This window comes from Equus przewalskii, chromosome 1 (assembly GCF_037783145.1).
Source record: "Equus przewalskii isolate Varuska chromosome 1, EquPr2, whole genome shotgun sequence".
Lineage (NCBI taxonomy): Eukaryota > Metazoa > Chordata > Mammalia > Perissodactyla > Equidae > Equus > Equus przewalskii.
Window position 1 is genome coordinate 76,814,857 of NC_091831.1, and position 15,640 is coordinate 76,830,496.

At 49.1% G+C, this 15,640-nt stretch overlaps 1 long non-coding RNA gene across 1 annotated transcript in view; it reads left to right on the forward strand.

Moving 5' to 3' along the window:
- The first annotated feature begins 6,595 nt into the window (after positions 1–6,595).
- Positions 6,596–15,640, forward strand: part of LOC139074927 (uncharacterized) — a 35,330-nt gene continuing 26,285 nt past the window's right edge. Inside the window, exons 1-3 of the long non-coding RNA XR_011524940.1 lie at positions 6,596–6,781; positions 7,433–7,640; positions 9,367–10,836. This is a non-coding gene — a long non-coding RNA (uncharacterized lncRNA). The remainder of the gene's footprint in view (positions 6,782–7,432; positions 7,641–9,366; positions 10,837–15,640) is intronic.

Consider the following 15,640-nt stretch of genomic DNA (forward strand, 5'->3'; position numbering starts at 1 on the left):
GCTGTCCCACTGGCCCACCGTGAAGGCATCTCCCAGACTTCTCCCTTGAAACTAACCCTGCATGCTCTCCAGCCCTCACTGCACCGTGACTCAGTTTCCCCACCAATAAAAGGGGGATATAGCAACAGTTCTAAACTTGTTTGTAAAACACGTTGAGAGCCTTGAAATAAAGGTGGTATTTAGTGTGAGTTCAAAGCATTATGTAATTATTTTATTGCCCCTTTTATTCCTGAGATTTTTCTGTTTGCTTGGCTTACAAACCCCAGCCAGAGTCATAAAATCACTTTTATGCGAGCGCCTTTCACACACATCATGTACCAACTGCACATTTCAATCAATGTGGCAAGTGCTTAGGAGCACGAGGGTGAAGACCGCTGAGCAAGAAGACCAACAATTTCTGCCTAATTGAGGCCATTACTACACACAGTCACTGAAACTGCTCCGTGGCTGATATTTTTTGAGCCATCCAAACAACCAGCTTCTGCCCCGTGAATTGCATTAGCTTGCTCATGTTGGAGCTGTCAGTTAGGATGGTCCCAAACACCGAATCAGTTGTGTTTCTCAATCTATTGTTCCTTCTTGTGAGGTCAGAGTCTGTGTCTCGCTACTGTTCTTTCCAGAGTCCCATGACCTGAAACCATAGGATTAAAGAAGCTTCCAGTTGGAAGGGACCCCAGAGGCCAGCTGGTGTAACCACTCACCAGGGGTGGGAGTCCCTTTTACAGCAGCCCGGCAGGCGGTGGCACAGCCTTTGCTGGCGAACATGGGGCCCACCCTCGCTGTTGGCGAGGCATCCCATTCTATTGCTGGGTGGATCTGGTTGTAAAGCGTTCTTCCCTAAGGTGAACAGACATGTTGTTTGCGCTCAGGTGAGCCTTAGGGAGCACTGGTTTCCCACGCTGGCCATGGAAGCCGGAAGCTGGAAAGGCTGAGGAAGCGCTGGTGGTCCCAGGCCTCTTTAAGCTCCTGAGCAGGAACAGAAACAGCGCAAATTCAAAGGGATTTTCCGTTTAGGTTCTTCCTATAGTCGGTTTCACAAACCACGACAAGAGGCAGCCCATTCATTTTATTTTATTATTTATTTATTTATTTTTAAAGATTGGCATCTGAGCTAACACCTGTTACCAATCTTCTTTTCACTTTCTTCTTCTTTTTCTCCCCAAAGCCCCCTGGTACATAGTTGTATATTTTTCATTGTGGGTCCTTCTAGTTGGGGCATGTAGGACGCTGCCTCAGCATGGCTTGATGAGCGGTGCCATGTCCGCACCTAGGTTCCCAACCCGTGAAACCCTGGGCCACCTAAGTGGAGCGCGAACTTAACCACACGACCGCAGGGCTGGCCTCCAGGCGGCCCATTGAAATGAGTCAAAGCTTAGGGTTAATTTATAGGGATGGACCTTCAGGGGCAGCATCTTTGTTGCTTTTTCGAGTCTGTGCCTTCCGCTTTTAGTCAAGATAAGAAACCGCAGGCTATCACATTATGGAAGAACACAGAAGCCCCTTCAGCATCTGTCCACATCAGCACGAGCTTAGCCCGAATGATCTATTCCTCAAATTCACTGAGTAAATCATTTATTCATCTGCCATTCAGCAAACCCCTACTGTGCAAACAGTCCTGCAGGTTAAGGGAATTCAGATCCTTATGCATGAGAAACTTAGAAACTCCTTAGGGAGAAGGGATATTTCACCTGGACGGGATCTCTGTGCACCTCATCCTCAGAAAGTCCCAGCTTAGGATATCGGAGAAGAGCAGTGGCCTTTGGGGCTTCTAGTTTTCCTCCTTCCACTATTGGTCTTTGGGTGTCACACAGACACACACACACCACAAACACACAGACACATACACACCAGAAAACAATTTCCTTTTGCCTAACAGCCATCTCACCCCACAGACTATAAAGATTAAGAGGAGAATGTGAGTGGGTGTGGGGTACAAGGTAAGAAACCCGACTCTGAGGGGGATCCAGCCAGGGGAGCTTCTTCTGGGGTCAGACAGTCACAACCCACCCCTGGGGTTGATTGCTGGACACTTTGTAGGGAGCCCCTGGTAAGTGTTCCGTAAATTTGTATGGAATAAATGAATAAGTGAATGAGTAAATGAATCTGGAATTGCCCGGTGTCTATACATGGTCCCAAAATATTACTCATCTCCATTCTCATTCTTCTCTGCCAAATCTTTTAATCTAGATGGGCCAAGGAAGGGGTTTTTAAAACCAAAAACCTCTAGACATCTTTTGCCATTTATTAGCCCTGAGTATATCCTCAGACTCCTTTTCCAAAAGAGATTTCATAGAGCAGAGGATTCTAGAACCAAGGTCTTGTGGGATTCTCTCTCTTTAATCTCTCAACAAAGATAGACAGAGGAATTTATCATTATCCATTTAAGTTGATTGATGTCCAAGAAAATCCAGCAATGAGTGCACTGATGTTTAGGTAGTTCCTGTTAACATGAGCCCAAAGCACTTGGGGAAAAATTTATATTCATAATGTCTAAGCGAGGCAAGCAGATGTCAAGAATCATTATCCCATTTAACAGATGGAAAACCTAAAGCCCTTGTTCCCAGAGCAAGTCAGGAGCACAGCTCAGTGAGAAGCCATCTCTCTCTGCCTGCACGCGCTGGTGAGTTCCCACAGGAATGTCCTCTGTTACATGCTCCTGGAACATGCCTTCCTGAAGTCAGCTTTCCCTAGTCGGTGTCCCTGCAGGGGACAGATGGAAGGAATGGGTCCAAAGGCGCCCATACCTTTGTCCATGTCTTTCTTAGTGTCTGGGAGGGGAGGCGGGCGAGTGTCCCTGAAGTGTGGCCTCCACAGCATTGCTCTAGCATGGTCACGAGCCTCTCGACCATCCATATTTATCACACACTCTTCATCCTTGCTGTCTTCCTCCTGGGTCGCCAAGTCACACCCCAGTGAGTGCTGCACCCAGCTCACTTTTCCCCATCATGGCTCCTGGGCAGTCTCAATGTCTTCAGGGGCTCAGCGGCAACGCGTAACTCAGCCTCATCTTCCTCACCGCCTCTCCTTGGTCATGCATATGGCTATACCTCGGAACTCAGGCTCACTTGGAACTGCTTCACTCCAAAAATACTGGACTCAGGGGTCTCCCTCTCTGACTACAGCCTTTCACTCCTGTTGCCACTTGCCAAGAACACTTTCTGACCTTATCCACCTCCCTCTCCACTCTAGGCCGTGGTCAGCCGTTTCAATACTGCTTCCTCGGGCACGTGGAACCCCTTCCTGCATCTCTTTGATTCTCTGATGAACATCATGTCCACCCCAGCCTCTGCTCTAATTGCTCCAAAACACATCTACAGCCAATCATATTTCCTGCACCTCAAACCCTTATGTCCAAATGCCCACAGGACAGCCAGCTCCACTGCGATGTCTCATAAGCACCGAAAACGCAACATATTGAATCCTGAATTCATATTTCTCTTCCCAAACTTGCTCTTCTTCCATGTGCCATTTCTAACATGATGGCACCGCCACCCACCCAGGAGACTGTTCAAGGCCAAGACTGGGGTCATCCTTGGCATGCACATCTCCTTCAGCCCTTCCTCCAGGCAGCCACCCCGGCGTGTCTCATTTTGCCCATTTTCTCTCTCCCCACTGCCACCTCCCTAGCTCAGGTCATTGGTCTCCCTTGTCAGGATGATGTCAACCTCTTTCGAACTCGCCTCCTCTTCTAGGCTTGTCCCCTCCAACTCTCATCCATACTGCAGCAAGAGAGATGCTTCTAAAATGCAGGTCTGATCATTCTCCTTAAAATCCTGCAGTGGCTCTCTGTTGCCCTCAGGATAAAATTCAAATGTTGCTAGTTCCCAGTCCACCTCCCACTCCCTCTGCAGTCCTGCCTCTTCCTGTACTCCAGTCTCACCAAACCACTTCCTGTCCCTTCCATGTTTTTGGCTCTCTTGTCTGGGAACTTTGCATATGCTGTTCCCCCTGCCTGAAATGTTATCCCTTCCTCGCTCTCACCCTCCTCCACTTTGGCCTGGCTAACCCCATACTCTCTGTGTCTTTTGGCCCAGAAGTCATCTCCTCCAGAAAGCCTTTCCTGACCCTGAAATTCAGGTTAGATTCGCCCCCTGGATTCCCATAGCTCCTGTCATCCCCCCACAACCCTAACAATGCCTTTCAGTTAACAGCTAGCATGTACTAAGCACTTGCTATGCGTTAGGCTGTTTCTCAAAGACTTTATATGGATTATCATGTCCAATCCTCACTAGAGCCCCACGAAGTATAGACTATTATCCCTTTTTACAGATGGGGAAACCAAGGCAAAAGCAGTCCCCCACACACAGAGTCAGTAAGTGGCAGAGCTGGAATACTAATGGAGGCAGTTGGACTCATGATGCTACACTGCAGTGATTCTCAATAAAAAAAAGGCATGCCTGTGCCCTGCACCGAGAGATTTTTTTGGTAGTGGTGGTGGTGGGAGGGAGTTAAACAGTTGATGGGAGTCTGTATTTCTAAAAATCTCCAAAGGTGAATCTGAAAAGGACCAAGACCCACTGTGCTACATTGCAATCACCTGTTTTCTAACCACTGCCCCCCCCCCCCCCCCCCCCGCCCCATCCTCGGTCTGCAATGAGCTTGGGGAGGACAAGGAACAACCATGTCTGACCATCTCCCCTCACTGCCTAGGATAGAGCCCAGTCCTTAGTCAACCCTCAGTAAATGTTGAGGAGTAAATATGTTGCTTTTACTCTGTGCTTTCTGGTCTCTTGGGATGCAGAAAGAGGCAGGGCACCCTCCATCACACACTCTCTTTGGAACCTGCGTGGTGCTCTCCCTCCCTCTGATTTCCTGTCCACTACCCCACACTGAATCCAGTCCTGCGGTCCAAATGCCTCTTGCCTCCATCTGTCTTGCATGCCCACATCCCTGCCTCAGCCACCCTAGTGACCTCACAGCTGACTTGCTTGTTTTCATTCCCGCACCCCCCAACCCCGCCACCCCTCCGGGTCCCACGCTAATAACTTCACTCTGTTCTCAAAAATTTTCACAATGCCAAGGAATGGAGTATAAATACAGCTAGGCATTTGAGGTTCCTCACAGATAGGCCTAAACAGATCTTTCAAACACGAGCTCCTTCTCTCCTCTCTTCTCAGACATTTAGGTCTCTTCCTTAAACATTTCCCCCATTCCTGTCTCTCTCTGCTCCCTCCCGGCTTTGTCCCCATCAAAGCCTTTTCCAACCTCGGTGCCCAGCTGGTAGGCAGCCTTCTCCATGAGCTCCATGACCATCCCACCAGTCAAGTGGGCCTTCCTTCCTTTGAATTGATTCAGCGGGTTGTTGGTGCTGCTCTTCCAGCACTTGCCATAGATTGTCTTACTTCCCTAATGGACTATAAACCCCTTGAGGGCAAGGTCTGGCCTTTATACCCCAGAAAACACTTCGCACTAGACTTGCACATAGAGAAGGCCCCATATATGCCTGACGGGTCATGGAATGTCACCGTTCATCCAAGCCTTCTCTGTGCCCTGGGAGCCATTTGTGCACAGCCTGAGTTTTGCCCCCCACATCTTCCGGTTTCCTGGGCCTGCCTGCTGTGGAGCGCTCATGGGTGCTGCACCGGGTCTAACAGCTTGGCTGCAAGAAACTGAAGCTAACGCTGCTTTTCCCCAAGGCAGCAAATAGGCAGCCTCTCCCCCAGGCGAGGCTGCCCTGGGGCCCGGCGGAGTGACTCAGGTCCGAAACCAGGATGGCCATGCCTGATTGCTGGGCCAGGTGGCCCCAAGGAGAGGCTGGCACAGTGACACGCCTCTCTCAGTGTGGGCCGCCTGGACACCCTCACTTTCTTCCAGCATGGGGTGCCTGGGCCCCCCTCCTTCCCAAAGAGGCCCGGAAGAAGGAGTCATACAGGGGACAGGCTCAGCTGTGGGAGGCTGGAGCAAAAAAGCCAATAAAACCTGCTTTATTTATAATGTTCCCCTGTTTGTTATTCTGTTATCCCTACTCTGTTTCCTCAGAGCAATGAAACAAGGAAAAGGATTAAAGAAAAAAAACCCTGCTCTAAGTATGCAGGAACCGTATGGCCTCCCTCGCCTCCCTCGCCCCCTCCTCCCCACTAGGGTTGCCTGTGAATTCCTCTCCCAGGCTGCGTGTTTTCCATCCAAACTTTTATGGCACTTCCCTCCATTAATGGTTAACGTATTCATTCTCTCCCCTCCGCCCCCATTATCAAAGAGTGCTTTGAATAACCATTAACTCCCTGGTTAACAGAAAGAAACACGTTAATCATCTACGGGCCCTTGGGCAGGAAAATTATTCTTTGTAACCATCTCCCAACGGCAGGGGAGCCCCCGCTCCCCGCAGCTGACCTTCAACCACACCTGGGTCTAGAAACTTGCAAAACTCCTATGGTAATCGTGTTCCAAGGGCTTATTAGGAAGGCAAGGTCATAAACCGCTGAGCGGGAGTGACGCTGGTGCTCTGCTGTCCAGGCAGAGAGGGCTTCTTTCAATCCAGCCAGCCTTGCTCCCGGACCCTAGAAAGAGGCCAGGCTGCACCGCTTTAAAAAAATTGTTTTGCAAGGGAGGGCTAATCTATTGTACATTCTTTGATGCTGGGAGACTCGGAGTGGCTGTACAGGCTGTTCTTTCTCGCAGCCATAGTTCAAAAGTGCTCCTGACCCAAACACACGCATGTTGTAATCCTGCCCTCCCTTTGTGTGGGCTGGGACCACGACTAGGAAGCGTCTCCCTGCAGCAGCGCTGAGTGGCCGGGATCCACAGGCCAGACGCTGGGAGGGTGACCTCCTTCTGAAGTTAGGTGGGTGGCGCCCTTCCAGGGAGGGGGAGGCAGGAGCAGGAGGAGGAAAGGGTGGAGGTCCGCTCCGATGCGCCGCCCCCTCTCCGCTCCTGGAGAGAAGGGCTGAAGCGGCAGAGACCCCTTGACCTCTGGAGTGTGAACCCTGAGCCCAAGGGGTAGAGAGCCATCTTGCAAAAGCTCCCCCTTCATTCACAAAGCGGATCTGTTGCAGAGAGAGGAGGCCAGGGAAAAGGAGAGCTGTGGTCCAAATTCTTGCTCGGTTTGGCGTGCTCTCCCTCTCCTGCAGCAACTCCATCCCCTCTTCTTGAATAAGACCCGGGCGGAGGGGAGAGGCCGTTCTTCAGAGAGAGGACGCAGGCACCGCCAGACTTATTAGGAAACATGTAGTCGGGGTCTTGGCAGGCGCGGGCGCGGCGGGCGCTTCACGTGGTCCTGCGCGCGTCTGGTTACTGTCAGGCGCTGCGCTGGGCCCCAGCGACCCGACCTCCTCCTCCCCGGGCGGGCGCACGGCTGGCCGCACAGCCTGCACCGCCTGCACCGCTCCGGATCCAAACATTTCCACATTAGGCAGCCTCAGCGTGCTCCCGCCCCTGGCCGTGACCTCGGGTGACCTCCGCGGCCGGGCTCAGAGCCAACCCTCCCTCTCCCCAGCCCCAGGTGCTCTCGTGGTTGTTTTCTGGGTCATCCTTGGGATCTGGTGTCCAGGCCGTCAGCAAGATTCAGCAGACGTTCCTCAGTGCTCTGGCTCGTCTTTTCGCCATTCACACAGACACCCCTGGGAACATGGGACAGGAGCTGGGGCCTCTTGTTCATGCTCTGGTTATAGCGCCCAGCAGCGTACGCCGGCCCCTCGAAAATGGTGGGTGACTCTCCCTCCCTTTTCATCCCTAGCCCTCTCCCTTTATTCTGTTCTGACTTCTCTTTTGAACTCAAGAATTTGAGCAGAAGTTATTATTCCCTATATACACACACCCACATCTGGATCTGCATAGCCATATATGGCAGCCACCAGCGGGGTCCGGCTAGGGAGCGGGGGATGCCCGGCTGGTCCAAACTGAGATGTGCGTAAGTGTAAATTACACGTGGAGTTTGAAGACTGATGTCAAAAAAGAATATAAACGTAAAATGTCACACATGTTGAAATGATAATATTTTGGATAAAGTGAGTTAAATAAAATACGTTATTAAATTTTTTTTTTCCTTTTTTTTAATGTGGCTCCTAAAAAATGCCACATGTGTGGCTCACATTATATTTCGGTTGGGGACAGTGCTGCTCTAGACTGTCCCCACTGTGCACAGTTCCCTCCTTGCTAACTCATGTCCTGTGCTTCCCTGAGGGCCAGACACTGCAGGCTTCTGTACCTCCTGCTCCCTTCCTGTCTTCCTTCTTCCCGCCTTCTTTCTTGCAGAACTTCTAGTTACTGTCCAGGATCCAGGCCCCGGGCCTCCTCTCTGGGCAGCCTCTCCGACAGAGCCGCCGGTTGGCTGCGTTGCCGTCACTGCCCCTGCACATGCAGCCTTAGGCATGCTCTGTCTGCTTGGCTGTCATTAGGCTGTGCTCTCCTCCAGGGCAGTCTTTGTGCCCAGCATCCCTGGCAGACAGCACATGAACACGTGTGTGCTTTCCTAAACCTTGGTCAGCCCTAAGGGTGGGAACCATCAGAATCGGGTTTTATTTATTTTTCCGTTGTGACGGGTAAAAAATGATTAGCCTAAGTCAGGATGCTTTGCGTGAGGGTATCAGCACTTGAAAGGAAGTGTCAGCCGCATCTGGGCTTGAGACCTGCTTGGTATCATTTAAAAGAAATTTTTAGAAATTCCTATTTTATTAAGAGCACTAGCATTTTAAGTCAAATCAAATGTCATGTATCAAAATTTCATTCATTCTCTATAAAAGGTCTGTGGAAAATCAAAATCTTGTGAGCTGGAAGCTTTACCTTCTGAGGCTGCACTGTCTGATACAGTGTATGAGACCTCTGTGGCTGTGAGAACTTGAAATATGGCGAGTCCAAATTCAGATGTGCCATAAATATAACATACCCTTGGATTTTGAAAATTTAGTATGAAAAAAGAATGTAAACTATCTCACTACTAATTTTTATATTTATATTAAATATTTTTGTATTTAATGATGAAATAATGTATTTGGTCAATTGAGTTATATTATTAAAATTCATCTCACTTGTTTCTTTTTTTAGCGTGGCTACTAGAAGAGGTAAAATGATGTATGTGGCTCACGTTATATTTCCGTGGGACCGTGCTGCTCTAAGGGAATTTGCTTTGTTTATTCTGAGACACTTACAGACATATGTGAGCGTTTCATCCAGGCTGATCACACCTTAGGAGCCTGGGGGCTTGAACTCTGAGTCCTCCAGCCTCGCCACAAAACACGCATCCACTTTTGTAAATTTGGATGCTGGTTCCTCCCCCCAGATATTGTCTGGAGGACCTGCCTTGACTTACCCCCTCCAGAAAGGCCCTTTGGGAAACTCCCAGGTTCCGCAGAGACTTGCCAGGTAATAATTACAGGTGTGCAAAGACCCTCCCGCTTCACACACTTAGTCATAATTATTTACCTTTACCAGGCACCAGAGGTGTGATGGGAGATTAGCTGAACAGAGAGAAGACTCAGCAAGCACATCACCTTGAAGTTGACCTGTCAGCCAGATTTCACAGCACCTGCCTGTTCCAGCCTGAGGGGCTGCGATTCATTCCTTGGGACAGAGAGCCGCAAATTCTGCCTTTAGGCCACAGTTCAAGTCCTTGCCACTCTCTCCCAGGCTTTGAAGGACACAAGAGAGACAACTCTAAGGCAGGGGAATTCTTCCCAGGGAAGCTTTTCCACTCGAATTAGCTTTTATGACACCTTCAAGCCATCTCTAAGAATCTGGTCTTTTGACATGTGCGAATATTCACATCTCTATATATAAACATTAAAATCTGCATCAGAATCTACATGCTTGTTGAGCCTCCTGGAGACTGGGTCCTGAGTGGTATGCTCCCCTTCCCAAGCCCTCTGGAGCAGGGACCCCTGGATTGGAGGCAGTGGGAAGAATCCTGGTGAATCAGGTGTTCCTGTCCATTTGCATAAACTGAGCGCCCTGCCTGCCAACCCCACACGCTGAGTACTGCTGGGAAGAAGTGAAGAAACATTTATCAAAGGGCAGGAAAAATTAGGGCCTTTTCATTAAGATCAGAAGATTTTTGAGGTTGGATCAGCTGCCCAGGTGCATGACCAATTTTCTTGGCTCCTTGGAAGCAGGAAAGTATTTGAAAAATAATAGAGTCCTTAGTCCTGTAAGTAAAGACCCATTTATCTCGGGAATTAAAAAAAAAGTGCTGGGGATGGGAATTTTCCGATGAGATGCATTACTTCTCACCTGAGTGTCTTGAATGCCTGCTGGATTTGTCTCCCTGCTAAGATACTCACACTTGCAAATGTGTGCTTTTCAAGGTGAGGAGATGAAAATAAAAAAGTCTGTGAGGCGTGTGTCTGGGAGGGACGAAAATGGGGAGCAAACTGGAACCACGGCGTGTGGGGCTCGGATGCTGGATTCAGGGAGGATGTTTGCTCATTGGACTGAGAGCAGCATTGCATCCCACCCACTGCCAGGAGCTCTGCACCTTGTTAACGTCTCATGGAAACCAAGGTTCTCTTTGGGACTCAGTGGGACTGGGTTATTTTTCCCAGCTTAACTTGTTTTTATATGGTTACCCTCAGTATTCCTTTCTGTTTTGAGATATTTTCATATTTTTTATTAAAAAACCCCAGAAACTTCTTGACTTTGAAAAGGCACATTCACCCAAATAAGGTGCCAAGAGCATAAACAAGGTTCTTCAATATTTCATGTGTCAACAGCTAATGTTCTCAGTATGTTCTTGAGAACAAGAAAGGAAGGAGAAGCTCAGTCCTTGCTCTCCAGGCATCTGAACATCTCCCAGTCCCTCCTCTGACCTCTCTCAACAACTTTCACTTCTGTGGCTTTGAAGGGAGAGAGCTCAGGTTGGAGACGATGCCGATTATGGAACCAGGAAGGCATTTCAGGACGTGCATGGTGAGGAGGTGGGGTGGGTGGGAATGGGGGATGGAGAGTTTGTCTGGAGGGGTTGTCTGGTCATCTGTGGGTGCGCGAAGTCAGCGTGGGTCCCTTCTCAGCCTCCTGCAGCTCACACACTAGGTAGTAGCTGCCACCAACACTCCGTGGGTGAGGTCACAGAGTTGTGTTGATACCATCTTATAGGAGGGGCACCAGGGGACATTCGAGAAAGTTCTTCATCGATTTTGGAAGGTGCAGAGTCTGCAGTCGTTGAACACAGTTTTACTGTCCAGATAAATCCAAAAGATGCTACACATAGTGTGCCACATGGCATGGGATATTTGCGTAGGTTCAAACTTGGGAGCCATCTTTTAGTCCTTATGTGTCTGCATTTCCCATACCTGTCCAGTCACCAAATCTCATGGCTCTTCCTTTCCATCTCCATGACTCTTACCCGGGTCCAGGTACACGGTGTTTAAGGAGAAACGTCCAGCCTTTAGGAGCTGACTCTTGCTCAATGCTGCATGGCTGCTGGTCTATAACTCCTCACCCCACAATATGCTCTGACTTCTCAGCCCTTACTGCTGCCCAGGTCAGAAGCAGATTCCCCAGGAAACTTGCTGAGTGCTGGGTCCATTGACCTGGGAATGTACTTAGTGACCGAGAATCAGAGATCACCTGCCTCTCATTTGGCAGACATGGAGGCTAAGACTCAGAGAGGTTAGGTCAGTTAGCCAATTAGCAGGAGACCCAGAGCTGGCACCTAGATTTTCCAACGCCCCAGAAGCTCCCCCAAACCTACCCATGGGAAAAGTTAACCAGTGCCGAGAAGTTGCACGGAGTAACAGGTTTGGTTTTGTAGCTAACTTATACAGACACACTTGAGCATGCAGAGAGTCACTGCATATATTCCCACGCTGACGGACTCAGCACATCACCGAGTTTCCAGGAGATTCTGCTTCTGAGAAGGGAGGAGGTCGCTGGTGGAGTGTCCTGGACAAGCGGTCGTGCAGTGCTGTGCTGGAGCCAGCTCCTAACTATTCAGCAATCTAGGGAGTGGCTTAACTGTTGATAGCTTGAAGGTGGCCGTGGTGGGAGCATTTACACCACAGGAATTGGTAAATGCTACAAATCAGGGTGTCATTCTCCCTCCCCAGAGAGCTGGTTTACCAGCTCACCACTGATTTAGAGGTAGGATCCCAGCTTACGGCAGGGAGCTACTTTCAGGCAAGACTTTTTGTGACAATTAAAAAATGAAAGGTGGCCCTATCATGTGTGAAGGACACCATCAAATTCGGACAAAATGCTGCCTATCGTATGGGAGCTAAGTGTCACCAAGGCATCTTGTACCAGACTGAGCTCAGCTCCAGGGAACAGCAGGACCACCCAGCTTGGTTAATGACAGTGAGGCCTGGATGGGACCCTGAAGGCCGTCTTGGAACAGCTTCCCAAGGGGCACCCACGAGCCCACAAGCTGGGTGTACTGCTCTGTGATGGGGCAGAAACCCCTGTGCAGCGCAGGCACAGCCAGTCCCTCCCTCCCAGTCCATCAGCAAGTCCTGTCAATCCAGCTCCGCTATTCATCTGACTGTGCCCTCTCCCCCTTACAAGTGCCACTACCCAAGGGCAGGTCACTGTGGCATCTCTCCTTCCCTGCACTTGGCCATCTCTAATCTGCTCTCTACATAGCAGCAGCAGTGATGTCTTAGAGGAAGAAGGAGAAGAAAGAGAAGGACGAGGAGGAGGAGGAGAAGAGGAGATTATGTTAGGTCATCCCTCCCCATTCTTCATTAAAACCCTTCAATAGCCCTGCCTTGTACTTAGAATAAAATCCAAACGTGGAGTAAATCTCTGCATGATCAGACTCTGCCCCACCTCCAGCTCCCTATTCTCCATGTCCCTCTATGCTCACACCACTCCTGCAATGCTGGTCTTCTTTCAGTTCCTTGAACACTGGCCAACCTCCTTGCTGCCACAGGACCTTTATACATACTCTGCCTGCTGCCAGGAATATTTGTTTCCTGAATCTTCTCAAGGCTCCTTCATTTCCTTTAGGTCTCAGCCTGACTGTCCCCTTCTCAGGGGGAAGACAGTTCTTAGCTGATGGAGCCCCTGGAGGGCTAGCAAGAGGCTTTGCACATACAGGGCCAGTTATAATCAAGCAGTTTGGGATTTCTGGGTGAAAGGGGCCATGTGGGTTCAAAATGTTCCTGTTAAACTTGTCAAGGTGGTAAACCTTACAATACTGATTCAAAGTTCTTTTTTGGTGACTATGCAGTTCTGTGTCCATTAGGGCTGGGAAGGCAGCAACCAAGGCTGCCAGTGAACAAGGGCCAGTGCCAGGCTATGGGTGCGCCAGCGCCCTGCTTGGGCCTGGCCTGCAGTAGGCGCATACTCACGGTGGCTCTACTCTTGTCCTAAAGCTCCTGCTGGCCTCTGGTTTGTTACTGGAACCAGCACCGATGATTCACTTTAAATAGATCCCAAGCAAACCTCACCATTTGTTTTTCTTGAAATGGTCTTGAGAGGTGCTTTCCAAGAAACAAGGCAAAAAATGAATTCACAGTGGTGACTTGGAGCCTGTCTGGAGCAGGCGGCCTGAGCCGAGGGGGAGTCGACCGTGACTTCCCAACAGCAAAAACTTTCCTTGCTGCCTGGTGTGTGCGACCGTGAGGAAACGAGCCACAGCCTGGGAACCAGGAGTGCTTTGCAGCTTCTCCAGTGGGGTCTTCAGTGAGGGCTTAGGGGAGCTCACGGGGTGGGGGATAAGGGGGAGGGGGTGTTCGTTTCCTGGGGCAGCTGTAACAAATCACCGGAAACTGGGGGACTTAAAGCAACAGAAATGTATTCCTGCATAGTTCTGGAGGCTGGCAGTTTGACATTAACGTGTCACAGGGCCACGGTCCTTCCATAAGCTCTAGGAGAGGGTCCTTCTTCGCCTCTTCCAGCTTCTGGAGCTGGCTGGAATCCTTGGCACTCCTCGGCTTGCAGCCCCATCACTCCAGTCTCTGCCTTTGTCGACACATGGCTTTCCTCCTTCTATCTCAGTGTCTAAGTCTCACTCTCTTCATAGGGACACCAGGCACTGGGTTTAGGGCCCAGCCCAGCCCCATAGGACCTCATCTCAACTTCATTACATCCGCAAAGACCCCATTTCCAAGCAGAGTCACATTCACAGGTACTAGGATTAAGGCTTCAAGACATCTTTTTGGGGGGACACAATTCAACCCACAACAGGAGGGGTCCCGTTGCTCCTATGCAGATAGTCACATCACACGCACATTTCACAAACATGCTGAACTGATGAGAAAACATCACCTCCAATTGGAGTTGCTGTGATGTCAAAGAATAGGACACATAATTTACAAAAACATCTTGAGGTTTGGAGTAAAAGACTGTTGCAATTTAGGAAGCCTCCTTCGTTCAAATATTCCCAAATACATGTTACATAGGTCACTGTGGTAGGGTTAATAATGGGCCCCCAAAGATGTCCATGTCCCTGGAACCTGTGAATATGTTACTTTACATGGTAAAAGGGACTTTGCAGATGTAATTAAGGATTCTGAAATGAGGAGATTATCCTGGATTATCTGAGTGGGTCCAGTGTCATCACAGAGTCCTTATAAAAGGGAGGCAGGAGGGTCAGAGTCAGAGGAGATCTGACAATGGAAACAGAGGTCAGAGACTGAGGGTTTGAAGATGCTACACTGCTGGCTTGGAAGATGGAAGAAGGGGTAAGGAGCCAAGGAGTGTGGGCAGCCTTGAGAAACTGGAGAAAGACAAGGAAACACATTCTCCCCTCAGAGCCTCCAGTGGGAACCAGCCCTGGTGACACCTTGATCTTAGCCCAGTGAGACTGATATTTCACTTCTGACAAATGAACTGATCTTGTTTTAAGACACTAAATTGGTGGTAATTTGCTCTCACATAATCAGCTCTCAATTTATTCATCCTGCAAATAGTTATTAAGTATCTTTCACATGCAACATACTATTCTAGATGTTAGTCAGTAGAAACAATAGACAGATGGATAGTTTGTTACATTAATACAAGACACTGATCTGGGCTATGTGGCTGTATTAGCTTCCTATTGCTACTATGACAAATTGAGAGCTTATTACATACTTGGTAGTAGGCTAGATCCTTTGGATACACCACTGCCCTCATCTCTATGAGTACAGAGGAGAATTGCATAGTAAACAAATAATTTTACAAATAAAGTGTACAGTCATTTGTCGCCTAATGATGGGGATTTGTTCTGACAAATGCATCATAATGTGATTTCATCATTGTGTGAACATTGTAGAGTGTACTGAAGAGGAACAAAATTTGCCACCCCAAAATGTGTCTCCTTAACACGAGGATTATTTTAGGCTGATTATTTTAAAGAAACAAAAGACTCAGAAAGTTTTTCTTGTTACCTCCTCCTTAACAGCCTAAAAGAATTCAGATTAAAAAATCTGTCTCAGGAAGTGAGCTCTCACCTTACGTAACATGAACTAGATGATAGACAGCGAGGAACCTGGAGATGCCTGTTTGTTGTTCTCCCGTGTTCTTCTGTTTCTGTGGCCAAACACTTGTTTCCCAAACATTTGCTCCTTTCCACCTGCCTGTGAATTGCCGTCCTTCCCTTTGAAGTCCTTGACTCTCCCCACCCCCAACGTCTTCTTTTGTCTTTAGCTGAGGATGGTATTTAAGATGAGGGCTTCAGCCATTTTGGCGAGTTACTCAGTTTTCCTGGGTTTCTCCTATATATACACATTATTAAACTTCTGTTTTTCTCCTGTTAATCTGTCTCATGTGAATTTAATTCCTAGGCCAG